Genomic DNA, 18,191 nt, shown 5'->3' on the forward strand with positions numbered 1-18,191 from the left:
CATCTTCCAACAAACCTACAACCTGCAGTAACCACGGATCCACCAAACAGCTTCACGACCAGCTCTGCCCTTACCTATTGTATCCTCCCTCATCCATCACTTGTAGATTGTGAGCTCTCACGGGCATGGTCCTCTTTCCTCCTGTACCAGTCGTAACTTGTATTGTTTACGATTATTGTACTTGTTTTTTTATGTATACCCATTTTCACATGTAAAGCGCTATGGAATAAATGGCGCTATAATAATAATATTAATAATAAAAATCCATCAATTTTCCATTGCTCCTGACCGTGTCAAAGTCCGTTAAATAAATAATAATTACATTAAAAATGCAATTTTTAGGCCTTTTGTCAAATATTGCTTGTCACATAGGAAAAAAAAAAAATTTAATCTTCAGTTGAGGTTGTGTTGCCATTTATGCATCCTTGTTTTTCATTAGCTTTAATTTTCTACATGGCAATCAGTGTTTAAAAAAGATACAGAAATGTATCGTGTGGATTGACTACATAAAAATAATCACCAATGGGAATTTGAGTGCAAAGTTTTATTCTTTCATACATAATATTAACATCAATTTTTGATGGCCTATCACATTGTACCAATGTTATATTGGGCCTTGAGATTTTATTGCAACCTGTTAGGTTAATAAATTCTATAGATTTACAGTAGGTATTTACTTTTTGGTGGCTTTATGTCTCATTTTCCTCAGACATTTTATTGCTTAATCTATCAAGACAAAACATAAAAAAAACAACAGTTGCTATAAAAAGTAGAAAACCACAAACCAAAAGGCTGTGTATGCAACCATTTCTCTATAACGCTAGCAAAAAAACTGCACAAAAATGCTATTAAATATTGTGCAAAACCTGCCTAAGGCCAAGTTACCACGATGTGTCTTCGCTGCATTTTTAACACTCGCAAAAACTGCAGCGTTAAAATATATGAGATTTATAGTAGCCTTATGACCAGTGCTTTTTCTATTTCTGCATAAACTGACCTACAGTGTGTTTCTGAAATCCTCAACATGTCATTTGTTCATGCAGTAAATATGCATTTTATTTGATTTTCCCTGTAAACTTACCGTATTATTCGGACCATAAGACGCACTTTTTTCCCAGAATTTTTTGAGGAAAATAGGGGTGCGTCTTATGGTCAGGATGCACTTACCAGGAGACACATCCCAGGCCGATGCACGGCAGTTTGGCAGTTGATCAGTGGTGCGGGGGCTCTGCCGGCATTAGTAGAAATCCCGGAGCCCCCGCACATCCATCCTGGGCTGGTGCACGGCACTTTTGCAGATGATCGGTGGTGCGGGGACTCCACCGTCATTTGGTGAAAGGCCGAAGCCCTCGCACTTCCATTGCTGTAATGAATCTGACGAGTTTATCTTCATGAAAATGGCTGCTGGAGGCGGCGCATGTGCAGAATGAGATCTTGGGAGATGTACATTTTTCTTTTGTATGCACTATAATTTCTTTTGAAAAATAAAAAGAAAAGGAAAATCCAGTCCTGTTGAGCCGGACTCCAATTTTTTCTATTATCTTTGATGTGAGGCCAGGGCGAGGCCGGTGTCTGAGCCTCAGGTGGATGACATAGAGCAACTGGGTGAGCTGGAATTAATATTTCATAATAGAAAAAAAAATATAAAAGCACAATAAAAAATGCAAGTATTGTAATTTAGCGAATTGGTACAGAAACGCAGAAGAAAACCTGCAACATAAAATATGCACCAAATACTCTTAGAGTGAAGTCTAAATGTTAAATTTAAGACACATGGAACAAATTGTTAAAACATTTTGAGTTCACTTGTGTAGCTCTAGTATTTTATGTGCAAACATTGCAGTTGGCTTCTAACACTCCATGCGTGCCAACAGTTTACTTTTTAGTGGTATACATTTCTCACCCTTTTAAATTCTGCAATATTTCCTTTACTCTCCCTCATTGGAATACATTGCATAAGGAAGCTTGGGAACTCTATCACATGATAGTAAACCTAGGAATTCCTGTCTTGAGTGTGGTTTTTAAGTTATGTATAATGTGATGGTCACTCTTCCTAGCTGCAGGGATATTAGCTGTTTGGGGCTGATCCCAATTATTCAATGACCTATTCACTTTTTCTAAATCAAAGCTTCATTCAGAAAACATAACCCAGCCTGCTGCTCACATTGCTGAAAGGCATTGGGGAATGTTTAATACTTAAATTCAACTTATTTTTATTCTCCCTGCCTTACTTTCTTTTCAACTTCAGACCTTTCCTTTCTATGTTGGAAATTTTTACGTGCCTGGACCGACAGATAAAGTAAGTGTAATTTACTGATTGTGCTTGATATTATTACATCTTCATCTTATATGATACGATACACTTTATTGATCCCGAGGGAAATTATGGATTATTGATATTTTTATCATAAAATAATATAAATTGTACATGGCAAATATTTCCCAACACTTAACCAATAATCACCTGTACTACTTATATCAGAAATGTATAGTTTTCGATTAATTATGCAACTTTTTATACCCTTCCACTTTTTTCTTTAATTGTATGCCACTTTTTAAATCCTTCTTTATTCTTTAATTTTCTTTAATTTGTCTATTAAATTTTTTGTATCCTAAACAGAAGCTGTAATTAGTATAACATCTGTATAATGTAGATTCTTCCATGAAGAGTGTCATACTTTTTATTCAATAGAAGTTGATCCATAACTTTTATTAGAAGGCATTAATATAATTTTTTCATTCAAATACATTATCCAGCTATTGTGTAAATAAGGAACAAAAGAAAAAATTAGAAATAACATAACAGAAGTTGAATGTATGTAAAGTACATTCAACTTTTTCTCTCATCTGTAGTTCTAATCTTTTTTTTTTTTTTAACACATTATATGGAGAAAGTATTTGAATGAAAAATTTATTAGCGCCTCATAATACAAGTTTAATATACTAAGTTTCATCCATACTACAAGTATAGCTTCTTATAAGTCATACCACCTTGTTTCCAACTATTTGCTAAATAGAGCATAGCAAAATCCATTTATTTCACCTTGAGAGTCTCAAAGAATTTCACAAGTTCTAAACCAGCTTCCCAGATCTTGAAGAAGCCTCGGATTTGAGACAGTTTGTAGCCTATAAAAAGTGCAATGAAAGCAGAGGTCAGGCACAATGCAATTCAAGAAAGACAAAGTCACAACCTTAGTTCAGGGCTGGTGGTATTCCGACACGGTTGGGATAAAAGTAGATGGGTAAAGCACAACTGTAAAGTCAAAGTAAGTGAGAAAAAGGATCAGTAAAAAAAAATGGCAACACACAGAAGTGAAACCTTTTTTGTTCAGGCATAGTAATACCACATATCTGAATATGAAATGAACTGAGAAGTTTCTACAATGGTCTGCAATATCCATGTGCTGCATTATCTCAGTTGAGTGGCAGTGATCCTTGCAAGATATTAACATTCTTAAGAAAGAAGGACGATGCCAAAGAAACAATAGGAGACAACATTTATGCAAGTAGGCATCTGCTTAGGGTGCTATAATTATGAAAATAATATATAGTAATTCTGCATCACAAGGACCCTTACAGGCAAAGGTTTCAAAGCAGACTGGGTTTGAAAGATATGGGCAGCATTCAGGACTGTAAAGGCAGTAGCAAGCCAAGGAAATTTGTTACAACAGATGAGTGACACATGCTTACTTCCCTTTCAAATTGGAATATGTACAGTAGTGTCATCAGATTAGAACTGTCAGCAATCACTGGGACTCAAGAGTGGGAGAAGAGAGTTGCACTGACAATCCAACACAATGGGCAGCACTTTGAACACATTTTATAATTGGTCATAAACTTGCAAATAACTCATGAAAGAATAAAGTTACATCAAAACCAAGCACACCATTGTTTTTCTTGTGAAATTCTCAATAAGGTTGATGTGTCACATGACCCTCTTCCCATTTGAAAAAATAAAGTTGGATCCAAAATGGCCAACTTCAAAATGGCCACCATGGTCACCACCAATCTTGAAAAGTTTCCCCCTCCCATATACTAATGTGCCACAAACATGAAGTTGATATCACCAACCATCCAATTTTATTAGGTATATCCATATAAATGGCCCACCTTGTATTTGGGGATTTTGTGTCCTTAATGCTCAGAAATGAAGGCAGATACTTATCCATCATTCAATACCATCATAGAGGTGTCTGATTAACTCCAAATTCATCCTGCAGCTAGACAATGACCCCCCAGACATACAGCAAATGTCCTTAAGAACAATATGCAGCAAAAAGAAGAACAAGGAATCCTGAAAGTGATTATATAAATCCCTCTTAGCCGTGATATCAACATTATCAATTATGTCTGCGATTATATGAAGAGCCAGACGGATTTTCACAAGCCTTCACCCATAGAAGATCAGTGGTTAGTTTTTCAAGATCTTTAGTACAACCATTCTGCAGAGTTACTTCAAAAACTTTGTGCAAGAATACCTAGAGGAACTGATGCTGTTTTGAAGGCAAAGGATGGTCGTACCACCAAATATTGATTTGCATTTTGTTAATTGATAAAACTAAACTAGCAACACTCCATTTTTGAAAGCATTCTTACTTTTCTGCATCTTTTAACCCCTTCACCCCGAAGCCTGTTTTAACCTTCCTGACTAGGTAAATTTTTACAATTCTGACCACTGTCACTTTATGAAGTCATAATTCTAGATCGCATCAATGGATTCCACCGATTCTGAGATTGTTTTTGTGACATATTGTACATCATGATAGTGGTAACATTTCTTTGATAGGACTTCCTTTTCTTTGTGAAAAATTTGTTACTTTGGTAAAAATTTTGAATATTTAGCAATTTTTAAACTTTTAATTTTTATGTCCTTAAATAAGAGAGTCATGTCATACAAATTAGTTAATAACTAACATTTCCCATGCCTTTACATCAGCACATTTTTGAAAGATAATTTTTTTTATTAGGAAGTTATAAGGGTTAAAAGTTGACCAGCAAGTTCTCATTTTCACAACAAAATTTACAAAACCATTTTTTTTCTATATGACAGAAAATACCCAAAAGTGACACCATTCTAAAAACTTCACCCTTCAAGGTACTCAAAACCACATTCAAGAAGTTTATTAACCCTTCAGGTACTTCACAGGAATTTATGGAATGTGGAAGGAAAAAATAAACATATAACCTTTTACACAAAAAATTTCCTTTAGACACATTTTTTTTTATTTTGATAAGGTTAACTGGAGAAGTTGCACCATACAATTTGTTGTGCAATTTCTTTTGAGCATGCTGATACCCCATATGTGGGGGAAAACCCCTGTTTGGACACACGACAGGGCTTGGAAGGGAAGGAGCGCCATTTTTCTTTTTGAATGTACTGTAAAATTTGCTGGAATAACTAGTGAAAACCATGTCGCTTTTGGAGAGCCCCTGCCCCCTGATGTGCCTAAACAGTGAACCCCCCCAAAAAATGACACCATTTTGGAAACTAGGCCCCTCAGGGAACTTATTTAAATGCGTGGTGAGCGCCTTGAACCACCAGGTGCTTCACCGAAGTTTATAACGTTGAGCCGTGAAAATAAAAAAAATCCCGTTTTTCCAAAAGTGTTTTTTTAGCCCAATATTTTGTATTTTCACAAGAGTAACAGGATAAAATGGACCCCAAACCTTGTTGTGCAATTTCTCCTGAGTTTACAGATGGCCCATATGTAGTCGAAAATTACTTTTGAAGCACAGTGCAAAGGTCAGAAGGGAAGTAGCACCATATTACAGTGGAGATTTTGCTGCACTGGTTTGATGGTGCCATGTAACATGTAACCCCCCATAAGTGACCCCATTTTACAAACTAAACATCTCAAAAATTTCAACTAGGGGTGCAGTGATCATATTGACCTCATAGGTATGTCACAGAATTTTATAACATTTGGCAGTGAAGAAAAAATAATTTGCATTTTTACAACCAAAATTGTGTGTTAGCCCTAAATTTTACATTTTCATACTGGGGAAATGGTAAAAATGGCACCAAACTTTGTGCCACAATTTTTGCTCAGTGTAAAAATACCCTATACGTGGCTGTACAGTACTGCTTAACCATACGGAGAGACTCGGAAGGGACCGAGCGCCATTTGCCTCCTGGAGCGCAGATTTTCCTAGAAATATTTGCAGACTCCATATACAGAGAACCCCTAAGTGCAAAAGACGAAATGAGCAAAAACCCTGCTGTAACTAAGTAAAAAGCAAAAGTGCATTTAAATAACACAGAGTCCTTAGGCTACTTTCACACTTGCGTTTTTTTGCGCTGCGCACCATGTGCAGTGCAAACGCACATAAAAAACGCATCATGCGTTTTTGTGCATTTTTTGCGGTTTTGCATGCGTTTTTTTACGTCAGTGCACCAATAGACTATAATGGGTGATTGGGTGAAAAAAACCCGCATTGCGTGTGCATGCGATTTTTTGGGACAAGTCGAACGCACAAAAAATGCAACAGAGTGCATTTTGTGTGCCTGAGCGCACACTACAAAAAAACGCATGCGCATACAAACGTGTACAAACGCATGTGTATGCGCACCCATGTAAAGAATAGGAAAAAAAAACGCATGCTTTTTTTGCACAAAAAAGCGAAAAAAACGCAAGTGTGAAACCAGCCTTAGTAATACGATTTTTGATAAAAAAATAGCATCAACGTGACTACACTACACTACAGTCCTACACTGTCTAATATTAAAAACCTTACCATGTTTCAGAGTTGACCTCAATGAATAACTAAGGGCAAACAAAAGGACTGGGTCCCAACCAGTGAACACCAATATAGGGAAGCCTTTAAATACAATTTCCAGCTCAGCAGAGGGAGGCCACACCCCAGCTTGCACAGAATGCAAAAATGCAAAGAAAAACACAAAAATTGAGCTTGGTCTGAGTTGGCACACATGCAGCACATAAACACATGTTCACACTGGCCAAAAGCCCCTAAGTGCTTGGAGAGCAGAATCCTCCCTCAAGTGACCCCATTTTGGAAATTATACCCCTTTTGAAATGAATTCTACAGGTGTAGTGACGATTTTGACTCCATGGGTGTTTTCTAGAAAACTGCCATTGTAGGGACTCGTACTTTGTAGTGACCAGTATAATATGCCAAGCTCATGCTTCTGGATATATGCACCCATAAATTAGGGCTCTCATTACTAGTGAAATGCCAAACATGTGGGCGTTATACTGTATGTGGTTCAGGCTGGTTACACACTAGCGTTTGTGTCCGCAGCGTAGGGCTGCATTCTTCTTCCCTTAAGATCCGCCTACTTCCACATGCATCCTGCATACCTATATATAACATTGTGAATGTAAGGGGAAAACCCAGACCAGGCCTACCTACTCCGTGACGGATCCGGAACTGTCGGGGCTGTCACCCAGGTTTTATGGGGGAAAGCCTAAAGCCCCAGACTGACCTCTGCACCTAGGAGTAGAGGGCGTGGCTAAGATGAAAGGGCCACAGCTCACGGCAAATCAGTTAGTTGCCGTGGGAACGTGCATCACACAGGAGGGCAGTGTCAGGGCTTCTGTGGGGGGCCAACTGCCAGAGTGGGCAAAAACCAGCAGAGGCTAAAAGCTGTTAACAGATACTGCCAACAACGACATACCTGGCCACCCGCCGACATCGCTAAACGTGAGTGACAGGACACCCAGTCAGGACATTAGCCTGCACACGCAATGATGGGAGAATTCGGACACCCGCTGTGAGGGGTTTCCCTTTGCACCTGAATCGAGTGGCTCATTGTCCCTGTACGCTGACAGGGGGAAAGACTGTGCTCTGTCTGGCTTAACATTTCCTGACACACCGATCACCGACCGGACCACAAGGAATCACCGTCGCTGCCAGGAGTCAAGATAACATCTTTTCCAGGACTACAACAGACCACGAGGAATCACCTCTACCGCCAGGATCCAGGACGCCATCTTTTCCAGGACCACACCGGACCCCTTATGTGCCACTGCTTTGGCACCAACGTCCACATCCTGAACTAACCACATTCTGAAGTCGTCAGACTGATACGTTTGCTATCCTTATAATAATAATAAATTTTATTTTTATAGCGCCGACATATTCTGCAGCACTTTACATTTCAGAGGGGATTTGTACAGACAATAGACATTACAGCATAACAATAATCACATACAGTAGATTATAACAAATACCAAGAGGAGTGAGGGCCCTGCTCGCAAGCTTACAGTCTATGAGGAAAGAGGTAGACACGAAAGGTGGGTGGTAACAGTTGCTCTGATTGTATGGACCAGCCATAATGTTAAGTGTGTAACAGTACAGACACAGAGGGCTAATGGATGCATAAAGCATGTGGGAACATGATGCTGGGAACCTGGTTATGGTAAAACTTTTGGCTCTGCCACACAGGGATAGGTTAGGTTAATATGTTGAGGCGATAGGCCAGTCTGAATAAATGCGTTTTCAGGACACGCTTAAAATTGTGGGGATTGGGGACTAATCGTATTGACCTGGGAAGTGCATTCCAAAGAATTGGCGCGGCACGTGTAAAGTCTTGGAGACGGGAGTGGGAGGTTCTGACTATTGAGGATACTAACCTCAGGTCATCAGCAGAACGGAGGGCGCGGGTAGGGTGGTATACTGAAACAAGGGAGGAGATGTAGGGTGGTGCTGAGCCATGGAGGGCTTTGTGGGTGAGGGTAATAAGTTTATACTGAATTCTGGAGTGGATGGGTAGCCAGTGTAATGACTGGCACAAGGTAGAGGCATCGGTGTAACAATTGGTGAGGAATATGATCCTGGCTGCAGCATTCAAGACAGATTGGAGAGGGGAGAGTTTGGTAAGAGGGAGACCGATTAGAAGAGAGTTATAATAGTCGAGACGAGAATGAATAAGAGAAACAGTAAAAGTTTTTGCAGAGTCAAAAGTAAGAAAAGGTCAAATTCTAGAAATGTTTTTGAGGTGCAGATGACAAGAGCGAGCAAGTGATCGAATGTGGGGGGCAAAGGAAAGCTCGGAATCAAGTATGACCCCAAGACAGCGGGCATGTTGCTGGGGAGTAATAGTGGAACCACACACAGAAATAGCAATGTCGGGTATAGGTACATTAGTAGCGGGAGGAAACACCAGGAGTTCAGTCTTTGACAGGTTCAGTTTCAGATATAGTGAGGACATGATATTAGACACAGCGTTTAGACAATCGCCAGTGTTTTCTAGAAAGGCTGGCGTGATGTGAGGAGAAGAAGCGTATAATTGGGTGTCATCAGCATAGAGATGGTATCCTTGAACTTCCTACCCTATACTTCACACCCGCTTCCCCCGAGTTACGTCCCCTGTGTTCCTTTATATTGTTTTATCTGTTTTCTCCCTGCGAGGAGTATTCCTGTTAAATTAAACCCCATGTTAACATTTGCTCTGTCTCTGACCCGTTACTGCATCTTCCTACCTGCTCACATGTACGCAGGGACATGCGTTGTATGCGGATGCGTTCCTGTGCGTCATTTTGACGTGCCCTCAGAACTTTGTCATATTCCCTAATGTTATCTCTGGGATAAGATTAGGGAATATGACAAAGTAGAGGTTAATGAAGAGACAAGCAATGTACAAGGACATAGGCTTATATTCTCATTTTACAGTACATTGGACTTTTTATAAATGTAAAAACCGGAAAATATAACAAGTGTTCTTCTGTTTCCTAGCGTTAATGTACTAAACATGAAGAAAAGCTTATGTTTTAAATGAATATGTGAAAACAACAAAGAAAAGAACAAATCAAATAGAAACATATGAATATGTAAAAGCCTTGACATTTTACTGCTTCTTACTCATTTACTTTGTAAAGCTTGTGGAACGGAATATGTTCACAGTTGCCAAAATCTGATGATTGCCAAGGACTTAATGATTCTCTTTAATAATATGGAAATACCAAATAATGTAATTATGTTTTGTTTTTGGGAATCCCATCATTCTGAATATATAATTAGAAAACATGATTGTAATGCGTAAAAGATTATATCTAATACAAGACGCTTGTGGTAGAAGTTGATTTGAACAGAGTTTGGTTACTTAAAAAAAATGGTGTGTGTTCTAAGGTAAAAAAAAAAATGAACATAGGACTTTGTGTCAGTGAAGAAAATGTTTAGATTATTACTTTTATAAAGCCACAAATGAAGCAATCATAGGTATCTATAAATATGTAATAAAATCTATAAAGATATTGCTATATTGCATGCTGTAACTCTCCTTTTTCCCTTATTGCTCTTCATTTTACTGGCAAAGCATGTCACGTTGTTGGAGCAATTAGGAGCACTCTTCAATGATGTGAGCTGTCTGGGTAAAGCAATTCTGCTGGCTTATATGTACAAATGGGGATTGGGAAGCACCTAGTACAGGGGAAGATGCAGTGGTGTCAACTGCTGCCACCAATTGTGGACCCAGGCATTTGACCCACTGAGTCCGGTGCTTAGATGACATGTGCTTAGAGTGGTTAGGCTCTTAGTGGTCTGGCCCCTGATGATCTTGCCATTTCACAGGTTGCAAATGACAATTTTTTTGGACTTAGAACCCTCTTTAAAAAAGTACCAGACCGGGGAGCATGTAACTCTTTAACGGGGAAATTCACGAGTGTCTGTGCTCTGTGAAACAGAGGCCCACCTTCTCCCACTGCTCTACCCACTTCCTGACTGCTTCAGTGGTGCCGATCCCTGCCACTTAGCGCCGCTGTTTGAAAAAAACAAATTATTTTTAGGAATTACTATTATAAAAAAGTGAACATATAATCCCTATAAAACACACTTTATTTCAATAGATATAAAAACACCATTCCTTGGCTTGCTACTGCCCTTACAGTCCTGAATGCTGCCCATATCTTTCAAACCCTGTCTGCAAAGCCCTGGGATAAGCCTTTCTGATACCTTCCTATCCGTGGAGGTTGGCACCCTAGGGATCCCGATTTTTTTGGCGCCGCCACTCAGCGAGGACTGTCCCTTGCTGCCCTGCCGATCCCTGATATCACAGGTATGAAAACAACGATCGATAGTGCAGAGATGAATGGTAAAAATGCCCTAGAGCTACTGCAAACAATCCCAGAAAAAGATTAATTTAAAAGCAAATTACCACATCATGACATAATAGGTCCACCATATTGCAATAAATGTGCCCTAACATTGGAATATACATATAGATTAGAAAAGTGTCCACTTATCATATGTGGAATCACCCCAACGCGTTTCCCCGCACCAGCGGTTCATCAGGAGGCATAGAGGATACAAGTGATGTCCATCATGTCGGATACCAAGATGAGATGGCACCAGAGGTCAGAGGAGGATGGACTTATAAAGCCCACTGATATTTATTGCAATGAGCCTCACCTGCCCGATCACAAGCGTTCAAATCACAGAAAGAAAACATGGTTAGTCCCACACGTGCCGCAGAGGATCACTCACATTTGCGCATCCAGGTGTTCAATACCGTCAGAGCCCCACGTGCATTCCAGTGAGGAACGCAAACAAAGATGGCCGGGTGAGCTTCCGGTATACGTCACATACCCATTGCGCATGCCAAAAAACCAGTGCAAAAACCGTAGGGCCAGAAGCAAAGATGGCTGCGATCGCAAATCAGATATAGACTGTGCATGCCCAGAAGCCAGTACAATCACCGTAGGGCCAGAAGCAAAGATGGCTGCGTTCGTATATCAGATATAGACTGCGCATGCTCATACACTTAATAGTCGTGCGCAGAATTTCAGAATTCCATTTCATTGAGAGTATAAATGTGAACTCCATTGGTCTAAGCTTAACATCTGAGTGCCAGGCCACGACTATTAATTTTTTGGATTTAACTATATCTAAGAAACCTGATGGTGGTATTAGTACTTGTACTTTTAGGAAGCCTACTGCAACCAATAGCCTGTTGAGATGGACCAGTCACCATCCGGCCCCACTCAAAAAGGGAATACCAAAGGGCCAGTTTCTCAGAATCAGGAGAAACTGTTCCGACTTTGGTACCTTTAGGAGACAGGCTAATGACCTCTATGATAGATTCAGAATGAGGGGCTATCCTGCACACGTACTAAATGGACCACGGGATGAGGCTTTTCATGTTGAGAGGTCCTCCCTTCTCCAGAAGAAAGAGGCACAGGATGTAGCTAATGAGAATTTGATGAGGCTTATCGGTACCTATGACGGACAGTCGGATAGAGTCTATAGGGTCATCAAAAAACACTGGGGTATTTTACTGGCTGACCCCAGTCTGAGAGGCCTCATCTCACAGAAACCAAGTCTCACCTATAGAAAGGGAAGGTCAATAGGAGACAATCTTGTACATAGTCTATATCAGAGGCCGACTGAAACGGGCACCTGGCTGGATAGAAAACCTTTGTTTTTTTTTAGATGTGGCAACTGTTCCAGATTTGGTGCAATGACCCAATACAAAACATTTATTAGCACGACCAATGGAAAGGTTTTCTGTCTTAGAGATTTTGGGAATTGTAGATCAACAGGTTTGGTTTATAAAGCAACATGCACATGCCCCATGGACTATGTGGGTAAAACCACGAGAGAACTTAGAGTAAGAGTGGGCAAGCATCTGGGCGATATTAAGAACAAACGGGATACCCCGGTTACCCGACATATGAATGCTGTCCATAATGGCCATCTGAATGAGATCACCTTTAACATGATAGAGATTATAAAACCTAGAGTGAGGGGAGGGAATTTGGATAAAATCATTTGGATACGGGAATGTGAATGGATCTTTAGATTACAGTCCCTTTCCCCTGATGGGATGAATGAGTGTATGTCTTATACCTGTTTTATTTAATATCTCCTGATTTGATAAATGTGCCCATTCCTTGAGGTTTACATGGGGGAATATAATGGTATGTCATAACATGTTTGATACATGTGCCATATTGTGTGGCTTTATCTAGGTATTTATATTTGACTCTTCACCATCCGTCCTATGTAATATTTAATAGTTCCATTTTTTACTCCTCTTTAATTTTTATTCTGTGGACCTGTACGATAGGCCCTTATGTTTATCATATATTATGTGTTGAGTGTGCCGTGTCTGAAATGCCCTTCTATTGAGACACAATTTTTCTATCTACATATATTTATCTGCTTTGCGTATTGCGCTTAACAATGTATGATGTGGGGTTGCGCAGCCAGGATGTGACGCGCTTATGACTGATTTGGAATTCTGCGCACGACTATTAAGTGTATGAGCATGCGCAGCCTATATCTGATGTGCGATCGCGGCCATCTTTGCTTCTGGCCCTACGTGATTGTTCTGGCTTCTGGGCATGCGCAGTCTATATCTGATGTGCGATCGTGGCCATCTTTGCTTCTAGCCCTATGGTGATTGCACTGGCTTACGGGCATGCGCAATGGGTATGTGACGTATTCCGGAAGCTCACGCGGCCATCTTTGTTTGCGTTCCTCACTGGAACGCACGCGGGGCTCTGACGGTATTGAACACCTGGATGCGCAAATGTGAGTGATCCTCTGCGGCACGTGTGGGACTAACCATGTTTTCTTTCTGTGATTTGAATGCTTGCGATCGGGCAGGTGAGGCTCATTGCAGTAAATATCGGTGGGCTTTATAAGTCCGTCCTCCTCTGACCTCTGGTGCCATCTCATCTTGGTATCCGACATGATGGACATCACTTGAATCCTTTATGCCTCCTAATGAACCGCTGGTGCGGGGAAATGCATTGGGGTGACTCCACATATGATACGTGGCCACTTTTCTAATCTATATGTATGCTCCAATGTTAGGGCACATTTATTGCAATATGGTGGACCTATTATGTCATGATGTGGTAATTTGCTTTTAAATTAATCTTTTTCTGGGATTGTTTGCAGTAGCTCTAGGGCATTTTTACCATTCATCTCTGCACTGTCGATCATTGTTTTCATACCTGTGATATCAGGGATCGGCAGGGCAGCAAGGGACGTCCTCGCTGTGTGGGGGCGCCAAAAAATCGGGATCCCTAGGGTGCCAACCTCCACGGTTAGAAAGATGTCAGAAAGGCTTATCCCAGGGCTTTGCAGCATCTCAGTTTAGGTCTATTTCTATATTTTGGCATTGGCCATTTGCTTCACTGGGAAAATGGTGTTTTTATATCTATTGAAATAAAGTGCACTTAGCGCTGCTGGCCTCACTTTGCATGCCAGCTTCCGAGGTTTGGTCAATGACTCAGTCATCCAATACCTCATCTTCCACCGCTGCACCCTGGTCCTCTTGGTGACTTAACAACAACCTGAGTTATTGGCAACTGTCTCTCATTATCATCTATGACCTTAAACAAAATTTGCTGTTCCCTACCGTCATCTTCTTCTGACTGTAGCTGCTCTAAGTTTTGTGCATCACTAAACAGAATGTCCTCCTGTTCCTCTTGTAACATGAAGGATGAAAGGCCACAATCAAGACATGATTATGTAAAGAGCTACTCAGATTGCTCTAGTGTTGGATCACTAGTCTCATGAGAATAAACATGGTGGAATGAAGGAGAATCAGGGTGATCATTAAGTGATCCATACTCTTGGGTGGGGAGACTGGATCGTGTGGAAAACTGGGTGGTGCTTGCAAGCATTTGTGAAGCATTCACCTGATCACACTGCTCAAGCTTCAGAAGTGGTTTCCCGTGTCTCCCTGCAAATTGGAATAGGAACCTATGTGTCATTAATGGGCATGCTGCTTGTGCTCCAGCAATAAGTGCAGTCGCACCTTCCTCATGCCCTTGTCATCTGCATGCACCATCATCAGAATTTCGACTTCCCCATCCCTTCCTGCACACCTTACATATTTTGTAATTTCTAGGTCTCTAGAAACCAAATTTCCTTGATTAATTGTAACTAATTTTTTTTTCGAATAAAAAAATAAATTTGGGCACATGTAGTTTTCCAAAAATTACAAACCACTGTAATTTCACACAAAGCAGGTTAAGTTGTATGGATGAGAATAGTCAATTTTTGGATCAAAAAATGATATGAAGTGTAGCAAGCCAAGCAGTTTTTAAAAATGTTAATCCATTGTAATTTTACACAAAGCACACAAAACTGTATGGATGACAATACAGTTAATTTTTTCACCCCCCAAAAAATGTGGTCATCTGCAACAACTATATATTTAGCAACGGACTGCAAAGTCCTAATCCCTGCCTAGAAGCTGTATTCAGCTACTCTTCCTGCTCCAGCTGTCCAAAGGCTAAATGCAGTATGTATCACATAGAAATGGCAAACCACAAGATTAGGTCTATGAAAGACTTTTAGCTTGATGGCTCAGTAAAGTATAACCAGTAGCAGATTAAAACTACACACAGATCTGGACAACTACTCTCTCACTCCAATAAGAACTGTCCCTGAGCTGTGCTATGGTGTCAGTGTGCCAAGCATGGCGGCACCAGTCCTTTTTTAACCTATGATGAGGTAATGCAGCTAGCCAATCACAGTAATGCCACTACCAAGATGGCTATGGTATTCCAGTACAGAAAATTCCAGCATGTTTATTGGCTGTGTAAGAGGTGCCAAATATACGGGACGGGGATTTGAGCATTCAATCTGAGCACCAGCCAAAGCTTGACATGTGCCGAGCATATCTGAGCACCCAGTTACTCAAGTGACATCCGAGTATCATCAAGCACGTTCGCTCATCACTATTACTAAGATAAGAAGAGGTTGCTCACCTTGCTGTCAGTTATGTTTTTCTGATATTATATTCAGAATACCAGGAAGAGCTGCAAATAAACTTTTACCTCTTCACCCGTTTTCACCTTCCTGACCAGGCCATTTTTTTCAATTCTGAGCACTGTCCCTTTATGTGGTAATAACTCTGGAACACTTCAACAAATTATTGTGATTATGAGATGCTTTTTCATGACACATTTTACATTTTGTTAGTAGTAAATTTGGGTCAAATTTATTTTGCTTTTATTCGTGAAGATATCAGAAATTTCACAAAAATTTGGAAGAGTCTGCATTTTTCAAACTTTGAATTTTTATATCCTTAAACCTTAAACCTTTGTCATGCTGTACCAAAAATAACATCTCATATCTACTTTAAATTTGCATTATTTTTTAATTATAATTTTTTGGCTAGGAAGTTAGAAGAGTTAAAAGTTGATTAGCAATTTCTCATTTTTTGAACAAAATTTACAAAAAAAAATGTTTTTTTTTTAGTGGCTACATCACGTTAGAAGTGACTTTGACGGGTTCATATGACAGAAAACACTCAAAAAGGACACCATTTTAAAAACTGCACCCCTCAAAATGCTCAAAACCTGCCCAAAACCACATTTATTACCTCTTTAGGTGCTTCACATGAATTAATGCTATGTGGAAGGAGAAAATAAGAATTTTAATTTTTCACACAAAAATGTTAATTTAGCCCCAAATGTTGTATTTTTACAAGGGTAAATGGAGAAAGTGAAATGTAAAATTTGAGGGGTTCATATGACAGAAAACACTCAAAAAGGACACCATTTTAAAAACTGCACCCCTCAAAATGCTCAAAACCTGCTCAAAACCACATTTATTAGCTCTTTAGGTGATTCACATGAATTAATGCTATGTGGAAGGAGAAAATAAGCATTTTAATTTTTCACACAAAAATGTTAATTTAGCCCCAAATGTTGTATTTTTACAAGGGTAAATGGAGAAAGTGAAATGTAAAATTTGTTGTGCAAGTTCTCCTGAGTATTCAGATACTGCATATGTGGAGGAAAACTACTGTTTGGGCATACAGCAGGGCTCAGAAAGGAAGGAGCACCAATTGAATTTTGGAACACAGTTTTGGCCCCTGACATAACCAAACAGCAGAAACCCCACACAAGTGACCCTGTTTTGGAAATGTCTAGTTGTGTAGTGAGCATTTTAAACCCTCCAGCAATTCACAAAATTGTATAAAATTGTGCTGAGTCAATAGAAAATTATAAATTTTTTACAATAAAATGTTACTTTGGCCTCAAGTTTTCAATTTTCGAAAGGGATAATAGGAGAAATGGACCACAAAATATGTTATGCAATTTCTCCTGAGTATGCCAATCACCTCATATGTGGTTGAAAACAATTTTTTGAGGCAAATTGCAAAGCTCAGAAGGGAAGGAGCGCCATATTGTAGTGCCCATTTTTCTGGAATGATTTGAGGGAGCCATGGCACATTGGCAGAGCAACTGAGGTGCCAGAACAGCAGAACTCTCCCGTAAGTGACCTCATTTTACAAACTAGACCTCTCAATTAATTCATCTGGGCATTTATCTACAGGTGCAGTGACGATTTTGTCTCCATGGGTGTTTGCCAGAAATAAGCAGCAGTGAAAATTGCAAATTTGGCAGTGTAGTGCCCGTACGTTATAGTGCCTATACATTGTAGTACCCATACATTATGCCCAGCTTGTGCTTCTGGAGACATGGAACCTATAAATTAAATAAGCTCTCATCACTACAAAAATGCTACACATGGATGCTAACTGCGGTTTAGGCACACTGTGGGGCATTTGGATTTGGGAGCACAGAATTTGCTGGATTTCTTTTGTGGGGAGAGGAGCTATAGCACTTTTCCAGAAACTTTGTACTACCAGTTATGTGGAAGACCCTATATTTCCATTGACAGATGATGGACTCAAGTGGGGACTTGATTTTTTTGTAGATAGAGTTGAAGCTTTTGTGGGGAACTTTTTACATAACATTTTATCCTGCTCTCTATGCTGAGCACTTACATTGGGGTACCCATCTAAATCTCTAAAGGACGTCATACAGATGAAACCCTGGATGGCAGAGTTACTCTGTACTTCGTTTGGCCTTTGTTCAACGGTTTTCTTTTCAGAAGTGTACAAAACTGTGGTCGACTACACTTATGTGCACACTTAAAATGATGAACACCTCTGGATTATAGGCAATATGGCATCCACAGTGTCTCCATCTGCCTCATTGTAGGGAATATTCCTCTTAACGTTCCATCTGAATAACATATTTCAGATTTTTACATGGAAACCCTGATGTAAGTGCTCATTGCAGAGCGCAGGATAAATGTGAGCCCAGCCACTTTGGAAGACAGAATAAACAAATCAACAGCAGGTCAAAAATTGTTTTTCTTTATTTTTTATGCTGTTCCTTATGCAGTATAAGTGATTAGGCTACTTTATTCTTCAGGTTGGTGCGATTACAGCGATAACAGATTTTTATCAGGTTTTT

At 39.9% G+C, this 18,191-nt stretch overlaps 1 protein-coding gene across 1 annotated transcript in view; it reads left to right on the plus strand.

Moving 5' to 3' along the window:
- Window positions 1–2,149: 2,149 nt before the first annotated feature.
- OCA2 (OCA2 melanosomal transmembrane protein) overlaps window positions 2,150–18,191 on the plus strand; it is a 665,305-nt gene continuing 649,263 nt past the window's right edge. Inside the window, exon 1 of the mRNA XM_073541479.1 lies at window positions 2,150–2,299. The gene's annotated coding sequence lies outside the window, so the exon portion shown is untranslated. The remainder of the gene's footprint in view (window positions 2,300–18,191) is intronic.

The sequence above is a fragment of the Dendrobates tinctorius genome, unplaced genomic scaffold (assembly GCF_039654945.1).
Source record: "Dendrobates tinctorius isolate UK_male_01 unplaced genomic scaffold, ASM3965494v1 ptg000121l, whole genome shotgun sequence".
Lineage (NCBI taxonomy): Eukaryota > Metazoa > Chordata > Amphibia > Anura > Dendrobatidae > Dendrobates > Dendrobates tinctorius.